This window comes from Styela clava, chromosome 8, assembly GCF_964204865.1.
Source record: "Styela clava chromosome 8, kaStyClav1.hap1.2, whole genome shotgun sequence".
Classification (NCBI taxonomy): domain Eukaryota; kingdom Metazoa; phylum Chordata; class Ascidiacea; order Stolidobranchia; family Styelidae; genus Styela; species Styela clava.
The window spans coordinates 19,367,364-19,379,238 of NC_135257.1; the positions used below are offsets into that span (position 1 = coordinate 19,367,364).

The window sequence follows — 11,875 nt, forward strand, 5'->3', positions numbered from 1 at the left end:
CATGGTAATTAAAATTAAAAAAAATTAATAGGGGCTGTGGAGTATGGAAAGTTCAAGACAAAGAAAAGAACAAATGTTCATAGCTCATGAACTCTCAAGTTTGCCTCCATTGCTTTGTGAAGGCCAATATATTTCGAGTGGCTGAATTGGTTTATCTTTATGATAGCAACGATTTTGTATTTAATATAGCGAGATTATTTCAATTTAATTGAAGTGATATAATTTCCCAAAGCAATGCTTGAATCGTCTAGAATAGATCAGTGGTGTCAAACTCATGGGTTTTCGAGAGCCGCATTGCATTTTGAAAATTGTAAAAAGAGCCGCAAACAGTTTTTGATAATGTATACTTAAAAGATATTTTTAAGATAGTTTTAGTTTGTGACATATATTGTGATGCAACTAAACAGTTGGATTAAGTTTTATTATTTTCTTCAATTTCAAATGCAATTACATATTAATATTTGCATTCCACTATTATTGCAACATTTGCAAGTTACAGTATTTATTATAAAAAATCGTAAAATTCTATGTACAACCATCAAAATCATTTTTGAACAAGCTTTGAATAAGGAAAGAATAATACATACACTAAAAATAACTTAATCTAAATATATGAACCTAAAATTAACAAAAATACTACAGTATAAACTCAATGTTTTAATAATTACATTTGTCCTGGCGTTTGGCATCTTTTTTGTGTCACCAGCATACTAAGGCCAGTCTGAAATGATTTTATAGTACCAACTCTAACTAACGAGGTCACATGATCATGGGTTTATCTGGATCTTTACGAATGTTTAATTAATTCCAGTAATGCAAAAAAGTTACTTTTATCATTTCATGTATAGATCAGTAAAAAAACAAATGACAGATTTTTTCGACAAGACATTTCGCACTACATTGCGTGGCATAGGATTGCTTGAATTATTATTGATATTGATTTTTAGTAACTAAGTCGTTGTATAATTATATTAATATACAAACACATGAAAATTTTCTGTTCGAAGTTGGTCTTCGAATTTGTCATATTGACTGCTGAGCTTATTGTGTTTTTTGATTGTATTGATGGAAATATGACAAATTAAACAATGTGCTTCAGAATTTTGTGAAGAGCAGAAATGTTACAACTCCCATTTTCTTTGAAAATGCCACCTTCTTCATGTACTTTGCGTTTAATTTAATTACTCAAGTGTTTTATTCAAGTATTCTTTTGCTAGCTTGATGTGTATTCTTAATTGGGTCAAAATGTGGACAAAAAAAATTAATATTCCAAAACTACTTTCAGTAAATTGTTTTCTGTGTGAATAATCAATTTCACTTTAGAAGGTTTGAAAAATCTATTACATTTAGATAAAAAAAAAAAACTTCCAAAATACTATTACAATTATTGTTAAGCGTTCGAGGGCCGCACTGGAAGTTCTCTGGGGCCGCGAGTTTGAGATCCCTGGTCTAGATTGAAGTTGTTCAAAAAATATATGATAGTATTTTATCATGAATGATGATTATACCCCTTCCGGAATTTCTTCTATAGTACTACCAAAAGTTGATGAACCAAATATAACACAGGTGCATTGAGGTACCCGTAATCCTCATTTCCAAAGCTGTTTTAAGTATGTCTGGCGTGTTTTGTGCCTTTTTACAAATAAGACCGCTTATGCAATCTTACGCTTTGGAATTTTTAGTTATTTTTCTCAAGCCCTGCAGGATGTGGGGGCCATACACAACTCTACCGGAGGGTCAAATGTCTTTGCATGCCTCCATAGGTTGTTTTTCTATTGCAATTTTCTATTTTCAATTGCATTATATTTCTTGGAATCACACTGTCACTGATATGTCGCCAAACTTCTGATATCTCCCCGTCTGCTATAGTTGTCCTGTGAATAAATAATAGGAAATTGAGATTAGACGAATAGTTGAAACTTTTGCTTTCTGTCGGCTTAATTTCTTGATTGATATACTTACTATTTCTGCTATTGCCTCTTGTGCTGCAAGAGTCTCACAATGCTTAGACAGGTTTGTCCACAACTTTCACATCTGAAGAGAGAGAGGAGATTTATTAATTTTCGTTAAGAATAAATAAAGCAGTCTATATGATTCAGAATGGAAAAGCTAATAAATCCAATATCTCATGTTTTATTTAAAAAATATTTTACTGAATTTGGTATATAAACCAACTAATAAAAGGGTTTAGTCAGAAAATTACAAGCATTCGTGGCTCCAAATACTTGAGAAATCAGACTATACAATATAGACCGGTATGAGTGAAATGTTAGGTGAACTTGTTAACACTTTGATTCAATACGCAAATAAAAGTGAATGAGTAATAGTATGTTACAATGAGCAGCAATCAACAATGAGTATATATCCTCACTGATTAAAAAAATCTAACTGGAGGTGCATGAACTATTTGAAACCATAAGGGGTAAGTAAATATGTAATTTCGGCAAATGGGCAATTACGTACCGTACTGAATTAATAACTTCGTAGTATTTGACAAAGGCTGGCTTTCCCACATGTACTTAACAGTGCGATGCCCGGGTGTGATATACAACAATAGTATTCACCTTACCTTTTGCCGATTTCTTTTTACCCCAACTTTCAAAAATATCATTAAAATCGACAACAACTGTCAAAGCAGGCACGAACACCATTCGTGCTACGCCTTGAAAGCAGCACACATCCGCTCGTTTTCGTCTCGTCAAGTATGTGCATTGGAGCGTGCTATCGAATACGATCTTCGGACAAAAATGCCGGAGTTGCGCATCATGTTGTTTAATGTCATTGGTGCGACCCGTGTCTAATTATATTTTGCACTAGAAAGGATTTGCTCCAGCAGTTCTTCATTCTCAGAAACTATCTGTTCCATCTCACTTTAAAATTATATTTTGATTCAAGTTACACGAACTGATTTTGGCTGGTAGGCTATTGTTTTGTCACTGTGTCAATTAATTTGCTGTTATTACGTAATGAATGTGCGTAGCAATCAATGACGTTGTAAAATATCATTTCTAGCAAATCAGTCATTCGATCTGACCTATCTAAGTGCTTGGAACCTCTTCTCATCAAATAAGGACAAAGATACGGACACATGTTAAAATATGGACTTTTCTTAGAAAAAGGAAGAAAAATATTTTCTAAGACAAAGACCTTCAGATTAAGGACAAATCTTAGGAATGAGGACGTTATGGTATAGCAACTAACCCCCAAATGTACCCCATTTCATGTTGAAATCATCAAAACAAATTTAATTTTTCCCAAAATTTGAACAAAGACTTTCGTAGGAATCAAATTACACCAGTTTTAAGAACACAACATGTTCCACCCATTCATTATCAAATTAAAATTTATATTCTCAAAACCTTTATCACTGATTGAAATAATTATATATAAGTTCCCATCCGTACGATGTACATAATTACCCTTATTGAGATAATAGGAGTTTCTGTTTATAACGTGAATCACGAGCTCACGATTACAGCATTTAATTAGATTTATGATCGACGTATATAAATACGACTCGATATCTTTCAATAAAAAATCTAGTGTGGATAAATGTTTTAAGATTTGTATTCTGTGTGTTGTGGAAATTTACGAATAAAAACATACAGAGATTTTTAACGCATCTTCATTAACGTGGGCATTGAAGTTGAAGGGTGAACGGGTGATTTTTTTTTTTTTTTTTTAAATACGGATCAGAACGACAAAGTCTGGAATCCAGCCCAATTGCCTTCATACCCAGACTATGCCGACGGAAGTTATATGGATCCCTTCTCTTTGCCATAGAGATCACCGTTTTATATACCACATGAAGAGGTAGTCTTCCATTCATCACATCCGCTATAAGTGGGATGGTATTATCAAGTTGAGTTTTATGCCATCAACTGGGCAGTTTGTTTTACGCTCGATGTTTAAAGGCCGAATTAAATGTCCAGGTTACAGAATTTTGATTTGTGGGGTCCGAATTAACTTACAACTATTTTTTCTTTTTGCCAACAAGTCTAAATTCTAAAGTGGTTGAAAATGACGAGTCTGATGACGTTTCTTCACGGCTTCTTTTATTAGCATAATCCGAATTGTCGAGATTTGGTTCAGGTGTGTCCACGGTTTTGGATTTTGATTGGTTGTATTCTAGATTAGCCGGTGCGGAAGATATTTCATCAGGTGTAGTAGAAAAAACGGAAGATGTTGTTAAGTCCGGTGGCTGGATGTTGTGCACCATCACTCTTACATAAGGGTTGCCTTTCGATGGAGGATGAAAAGGGGTGTTTCCAATCGCCGATGATTGTTTTAGTCTTGACGATTGCGTTGTTTGTTTCAGTTGCGGCTGACTCGGCGGTGTTAACAGAGGGCTTATAACGTTTCCCACATCCTCGCACTCTGACCAATTACCAGTGGCGGCGCGTGGTCATTTTGACAACCGGGGCAAGCTACTGCGGGACCAAGTCACCCCCATCTACGGGGACAGGATGAGCGCTGTAAGTTCTCCCATCATTTTATGAGTATAAAAACCATTCCATCGGTAACAACCAATCGGCAAAAGCGACAATTTTTAACGATAAGAAAGTGTCTTCAAAACCGGTCCAAGTCAAGGGATTAATAAATATAGACATAGTTTATTTTGAAACCTCTTTCAAAAGGAAAGGCAATATTTACCCAGATAAATACAATGACATATTAACAGAAACTTCGGGGAAGCAGACAAAACCTAAAATAAGGTTTAAAACGTTACTATGAAGAAAGAAAAGTTAATGCAAAGATAAGGACATGCGTCGCTCACTCATAGATATATATGCTGCTAGACTTCTACTGCTTGAACATATATGCAACACGCCGCGGTTTCTTGGAAGCAAAATGCTCAATAACGCGCTGATTAAAGTCATGCATCCCAGAAATAACGTCTCTGTGAATGGATAAAACAGCCAAGGAATTTAATCTATCTTGCTTCATTGTGTTTTTGAGATACATTTTAATACGCTTCAGCGTGCTGAATGTTCGCTCTGCGTCGGCGGAAGAAATAGGCGTCGTCAAAATGATGTCCAGAAATTTTGCAAACGCCGCAAAGGTAGTTACTAGAGTGTTATCTATGAGGAACCCATAGAGCGCGCAAGTTGATGTGATGTTCAAAAAAGTTTGATTGGTGTATATACATCGCAATTCATTTTCCAATTTACCCACGTTTATCATGGGGTAAAATTTGGAGACAGTAGCCAACAAATGGATGGGAAATTGACGTGCAAATTTTGAAAAATTTTTGGGGTTCATCAAAGAGAACGCGGCAAGGTGTTCAGTGCGCAGACGATCGCCTATTTGATTCACCAGAATGTCACAGCATTCCTTTGCAGACAAAATCAAACGCTGCGTTGTTTGCTCGCGGCGTAAAGAAGCACTCCATGTGTCGTCGTATTTTATTGTTTCCCGGATACGAGATACAGCATCGCAGAAGTCTGAAATACACGACTGCACAGACGCTCCATCCATTAGCCTTGACTGCAATGCGCCGTATAATACATCCACGTGATAGAATATTGTGGAGAAAAAATGAAAACTCACCATCTTCTAGCAGACGCTTTAGACCTGCCGCCTCCCTCACAGAGCGTTCGTCCCAAACCGGAGAGCTCTGAATGCCATTGAAATACTCAATGAGCTCAGACCTAATTTCGGACACGCCCTGCACTACGCGTGATTGGAAGTTCCAACGTGTTGGTGCACAAGCTGGGAGACGGCGGCTACATATCTGGCGAAGGAGGTCATAGCGCTTCGGCGAAACGGAAAAAAAAATGAAGAAAACCCCGAAACATTTGCAAAAAATATACGGACGAGAGGGGTATCAAGACACATATTTTTAATAACGAGGTTAAATTGGTGTGCATAACAATGTAAAAAATGCGCATGAGGAAAATCTTCTTTTATATAAACTTGAACACCATGTTTCGACCCACTCATGACTGCCGCGCCGTCATAAGTTTGAGCTATCAATTTTGACTTCGCGTTGTAAGGCTGTAACACTTCTTTCAGTACAGCCGATATCCCGCAAGCCGTGCAATCAACGATTGGTACAAAGCTGTGAAATCACTCGGTAGGTTTACCATCTTTCACAAACCGAAAAATCACAGCCAGTTGGGAAACGCACGTGATGTCAGTTGTCTCGTCAGACTGAATCTAAAGGAACTGGCAATTCTCAATTTCCAGAGCCAAATGTTGTAAATAAATTTTATACATTGAGTCGAGCAAATCATTTTGGATATCCTTAGATGTCCCTTTCGAAACAGTTGCGGCATCAAGATGATCTATCAATACTGTATCTAGGAATGCGATGTATTCCACCATATCCAAAAATACCCCTCTATTAGAAGAGCCAGCCCGTTCATCGTGCCCACGGAGGGACAGCTCGTGACAACCAATGAACTTCAAAACATCTATCAATCGACCGAGAACATGGCGGTTTTTCTCGACGTTTTGGTTGTGCCGACGAATAGAAACCGCGCGTCCTTCATCCAACTGTGCTGCAATATTAACATTTCCGAATGTTCGGTATTTTACTGCATTGTCCAGATGCTCCATAGTAGATTGATGATCCCTGGCATGCTCGGAAAGATGTTTAAGATCTCTAAAACCAAATTTACACCAACGTGAGTCACGGGCGGTAGCAAAAAGTAGGCAATAAAAACAAAAAAGTGCATTTTTGTCCTCGCTGTAACACAACCATTCGTGTTTTTTATACCAAGTTTCTGCGCAGAATGTACGCCGACGCTTTCCTCCGTCATGGGATTGTTCCAGTGAACAATTTTTTGGTTGATAAGGCCCAAGACGTTGTACCTCTAATTTTTGTTCCAGCGGCAGCTGCGAAAACGGAGTCCGAAAGGAGCTCAAAAGGAATGTGGAAAATCGAAAGCAAATGGACTAAAGGTCTCTAACTGATTCAAATAGCGAAACAAGCGACAAAAACGAAGGCGAGGAAACTATCAACTCTTCAAGCAACCAATGAACGAGAAGGAATGCGTGAATATGTCAACACGTTGTTGTAAGAAACGTCGGCATTGTGTTGTCTTAATTTCGGGGCTAGCCCCGATCGGCCCCGATGATTTAGTAAAAGAAACAGAAAACAAACGAGACAAACGCGGCGAGTGGAAGATAAAAGAGAGAATACGATATACAATGAGCAACCGGGGCAAAATCGGCGTCGCCCCGTCGACGTTCGGCGAAGGCTTTGCGAGCGAAAAATGAACCATGTCGGGAGAATATGGCTAGTGTAGACAGTCTGTGCAACCGATATTGAGGTATTTTTCGAATATTTTTTATTATACCGAAAAAACAACCGGGGCATTGCCCCGGTTAGCCCTATTGACGCGCCGCCACTGCCAATTACTAACTTCTTTTAAGTCGGTTGAATCGGTGGAGGAAGAAAATTCGATTACATCCGAGGTTGGATCAATCCTGTTGTCATGCGGAGTATGTCCAAGAATGGTCGATTCAGGTTGTAAATCCATTTGATCGACTGGTATATCCGGGTTTGTAGTGTAGGTTGTACGGCGCGGTTTCTTGGAAGCAAAATGCTCAATAACGCGCTGATTAAAGTCATGCATCCCAGAAATAACGTCTCTGTGAATGGATAAAACAGCCAAGGAATTTAATCTATCTTGCTTCATTGTGTTTTTGAGATACATTTTAATACGCTTCAGCGTGCTGAATGTTCGCTCTGCGTCGGCGGAAGAAATAGGCGTCGTCAAAATGATGTCCAGAAATTTTGCAAACGCCGCAAAGGTAGTTACTAGAGTGTTATCTATGAGGAACCCATAGAGCGCGCAAGTTGATGTGATGTTCAAAAAAGTTTGATTGGTGTATATACATCGCAATTCATTTTCCAATTTACCCACGTTTATCATGGGGTAAAATTTGGAGACAGTAGCCAACAAATGGATGGGAAATTGACGTGCAAATTTTGAAAAATTTTTGGGGTTCATCAAAGAGAACGCGGCAAGGTGTTCAGTGCGCAGACGATCGCCTATTTGATTCACCAGAATGTCACAGCATTCCTTTGCAGACAAAATCAAACGCTGCGTTGTTTGCTCGCGGCGTAAAGAAGCACTCCATGTGTCGTCGTATTTTATTGTTTCCCGGATACGAGATACAGCATCGCAGAAGTCTGAAATACACGACTGCACAGACGCTCCATCCATTAGCCTTGACTGCAATGCGCCGTATAATACATCCACGTGATAGAATATTGTGGAGAAAAAATGAAAACTCACCATCTTCTAGCAGACGCTTTAGACCTGCCGCCTCCCTCACAGAGCGTTCGTCCCAAACCGGAGAGCTCTGAATGCCATTGAAATACTCAATGAGCTCAGACCTAATTTCGGACACGCCCTGCACTACGCGTGATTGGAAGTTCCAACGTGTTGGTGCACAAGCTGGGAGACGGCGGCTACATATCTGGCGAAGGAGGTCATAGCGCTTCGGCGAAACGGAAAAAAAAATGAAGAAAACCCCGAAACATTTGCAAAAAATATACGGACGAGAGGGGTATCAAGACACATATTTTTAATAACGAGGTTAAATTGGTGTGCATAACAATGTAAAAAATGCGCATGAGGAAAATCTTCTTTTATATAAACTTGAACACCATGTTTCGACCCACTCATGACTGCCGCGCCGTCATAAGTTTGAGCTATCAATTTTGACTTCGCGTTGTAAGGCTGTAACACTTCTTTCAGTACAGCCGATATCCCGCAAGCCGTGCAATCAACGATTGGTACAAAGCTGTGAAATCACTCGGTAGGTTTACCATCTTTCACAAACCGAAAAATCACAGCCAGTTGGGAAACGCACGTGATGTCAGTTGTCTCGTCAGACTGAATCTAAAGGAACTGGCAATTCTCAATTTCCAGAGCCAAATGTTGTAAATAAATTTTATACATTGAGTCGAGCAAATCATTTTGGATTCCTTAGATGTCCCTTTCGAAACAGTTGCGGCATCAAGATGATCTATCAATACTGTATCTAGGAATGCGATGTATTCCACCATATCCAAAAATACCCCTCTATTAGAAGAGCCAGCCCGTTCATCGTGCCCACGGAGGGACAGCTCGTGACAACCAATGAACTTCAAAACATCTATCAATCGACCGAGAACATGGCGGTTTTTCTCGACGTTTTGGTTGTGCCGACGAATAGAAACCGCGCGTCCTTCATCCAACTGTGCTGCAATATTAACATTTCCGAATGTTCGGTATTTTACTGCATTGTCCAGATGCTCCATAGTAGATTGATGATCCCTGGCATGCTCGGAAAGATGTTTAAGATCTCTAAAACCAAATTTACACCAACGTGAGTCACGGGCGGTAGCAAAAAGTAGGCAATAAAAACAAAAAAGTGCATTTTTGTCCTCGCTGTAACACAACCATTCGTGTTTTTTATACCAAGTTTCTGCGCAGAATGTACGCCGACGCTTTCCTCCGTCATGGGATTGTTCCAGTGAACAATTTTTTGGTTGATAAGGCCCAAGACGTTGTACCTCTAATTTTTGTTCCAGCGGCAGCTGCGAAAACGGAGTCCGAAAGGAGCTCAAAAGGAATGTGGAAAATCGAAAGCAAATGGACTAAAGGTCTCTAACTGATTCAAATAGCGAAACAAGCGACAAAAACGAAGGCGAGGAAACTATCAACTCTTCAAGCAACCAATGAACGAGAAGGAATGCGTGAATATGTCAACACGTTGTTGTAAGAAACGTCGGCATTGTGTTGTCTTAATTTCGGGGCTAGCCCCGATCGGCCCCGATGATTTAGTAAAAGAAACAGAAAACAAACGAGACAAACGCGGCGAGTGGAAGATAAAAGAGAGAATACGATATACAATGAGCAACCGGGGCAAAATCGGCGTCGCCCCGTCGACGTTCGGCGAAGGCTTTGCGAGCGAAAAATGAACCATGTCGGGAGAATATGGCTAGTGTAGACAGTCTGTGCAACCGATATTGAGGTATTTTTCGAATATTTTTTATTATACCGAAAAAACAACCGGGGCATTGCCCCGGTTAGCCCTATTGACGCGCCGCCACTGCCAATTACTAACTTCTTTTAAGTCGGTTGAATCGGTGGAGGAAGAAAATTCGATTACATCCGAGGTTGGATCAATCCTGTTGTCATGCGGAGTATGTCCAAGAATGGTCGATTCAGGTTGTAAATCCATTTGATCGACTGGTATATCCGGGTTTGTAGTGTAGGTTGTACGGCATTTTGGTTGACTTGTAATTCCGAAACTTGTCCAGATTGTGTAGCATTTTGTAAATCCGAATTTAGTCCAGGTTGTGAAGCGCTTTGTAAATCCGAAATTGGTCCAGGTTGTGAGGCATTTTGTAAATCCGATACTGTTGCAGGTTGTGAAATATTTATTTGATTACTTGGTTGTTCCAAATGAGGTGGGTTTTCTGATAGCTGTTTTCGACGTCGTGGAAGGGTCCATGTAGAGCAGGAAATCGATGGAAATTCTTTTCTTCTGGATGGACAATCTTCTAGAAGATGACCCAGCTGTTTGCAGTAGCGACAGACTGGTTCGCTTTCGCATTCGGTGAAGTTGTGACCGGATTTCAAACACCTACCACAGGTTGGCACGTATAATTCCCTGGGCAGGTAAGTTTTGCAGCTTTTCCCGTCGATGACCAAGTAATCTGGTAACCTGTCCTTTTTGAAATTTTCAATAAAAAAGGAAGTGTATCCGTTATAAATGGACGTACCTCTGTACCAGTTTCTGGTGGCATTCCGGACTTTTCCGCACTGCAGTCGTTCGATTGTCGACACGGCCTTGCTGTAGGAAGTTTCACCCGGTATCCCCCGAATGGATATTCGGACTGGTGCTTCGGTTGGCAGCGATACCGTAACAGCGTCTGAAACTCTTATTTCACCCTTTGTGTCGTGCAAGAATTGCTCGCCACAGCTAGAGTTGGGGTCGTCGGTGGCGGCAAAAGTACATATCCACTGACCTTTTCTTCCCTCAAACAGTCCCGTGATGTTGTCGACGTAGTTTCGGGACGCTGAGTCGGTCTTGAGGATGTCGAACAGTCGAGGGAAGTCCAGGTCTTTGGTGGTTGTCAGGAACAGAGTGCGAGGTCGTGTAGTCGGTGCAGTTGTTTCTTCGCTTGTAGGTGTAGGCGTTGTTGAGGCGGCTTCGGCGTAGTTCATCTTCTTCTTCCTTTTCTTCTTGCTTCGTTGCTGTCGAGGGCCTAACCCGGTGAGGGGTTGCCTTAATCAAAACAGCAACAAACAACGGGTGACTTGCAAGTTCTGAGACAATCTACGAAATAGCAATATACGGTAACATCACATTCATCTAACAACCATTTATGCTATAATGGCAGCCATGCCTTTATCCAACGCAGCAACCGTTGTTTTCTTTTAGACCGGAATTCCTTTCATTATCTGAACGTTGAAAATTGTCGTAATTAACCAAGATTGTCGTCATGGGTATTGAAAAGTTTAGTTCATTTGTGTCATCATAGTCAAATTTATTTTGTAGTAGCAATGAATGATGCTCTTCTTTTCATTCTAATTATTAGGGTGAAAGTATTTATTTTTGCAAAAATAGTCTTGTTTTCTTGTAGTTTTTTCCTTGCATGAGAAAATTGGTAGGCCACAGAATTTTTACGCAACGAAAGTGCGCCACGAAAGAAAAAAGGTTGAGAACTACTGGACTCTAGTTGGATTGCGTGGGGGTTTGAATCACTGTACAAGGATTCTTTGAATGATATTTTATTTGTCGTACCTTTTCCAGTATTTCAACCGCGTCGCGCCGAAACCTATTTTTTCAAGAGATTTCTTTGTTCACATGTGAAATTCGTGACTTCTCCATATTTGAAGATTGACCCGTTGTGGGCGCTGAAAGA

The 11,875-nt window shown here is 39.9% G+C and overlaps 1 long non-coding RNA gene across 1 annotated transcript; it reads right to left on the reverse strand.

Annotated features, from left to right (window-relative positions):
* Positions 1-1,738: 1,738 nt before the first annotated feature.
* LOC144425766 (uncharacterized) lies at positions 1,739-2,785 on the reverse strand. The gene is made up of 3 exons (XR_013477642.1): positions 2,570-2,785; positions 1,963-2,034; positions 1,739-1,874 (listed from the first exon to the last, which is right to left on the reverse strand). It is a non-coding gene; the product is annotated as an uncharacterized LOC144425766 (long non-coding RNA).
* Positions 2,786-11,875: the final 9,090 nt, after the last annotated feature.